We start from the raw sequence: 506 nt of genomic DNA on the forward strand, positions 1-506 counted from the left end.
GCTCAAGAGGAATCTGTACCTACACCCAGAAGTAGTTGTTCGAACAGAACATGGGAACACTGAATGGTTTAAAATTTTTAAAGGTGTGTGACAAGGTTGTATTCTTTCACCATACTTATTTGACCTGTATGCTGAGCAAATAATCCGAGAAGCTGGGTTATATGAAGGAAAACATGCATGACATCAGGATAGGAAGAAGACTCATTAACAACCTGTGATATGCAGATGGTACAGCCTTGCTTGCTGAAAGTGAAGAGGATTTAAAATATTTACTGATGAAGATCAAAGAGCACAGCCTTCGGTATGGATTGCATCTCAATATAAAGAAAACAAAAATCCTCACCACTGGACCAGTAAACAAGATTCTTACCAATGGAGAAAAGATTGAAGTTGTCAAGGACTTCATTCTCCTTGGATCAACTATCAACACTCATGGAAGCAGCAGTCAAGAAATCAAACGACATATTGCAGTAGGCAAATGTGCTGCACAAGACCTTTTTTAAGTG

Source organism: Chrysochloris asiatica, unplaced genomic scaffold (assembly GCF_000296735.1).
Source record: "Chrysochloris asiatica unplaced genomic scaffold, ChrAsi1.0 scaffold00042, whole genome shotgun sequence".
In the NCBI taxonomy this organism is placed as follows: domain Eukaryota; kingdom Metazoa; phylum Chordata; class Mammalia; order Afrosoricida; family Chrysochloridae; genus Chrysochloris; species Chrysochloris asiatica.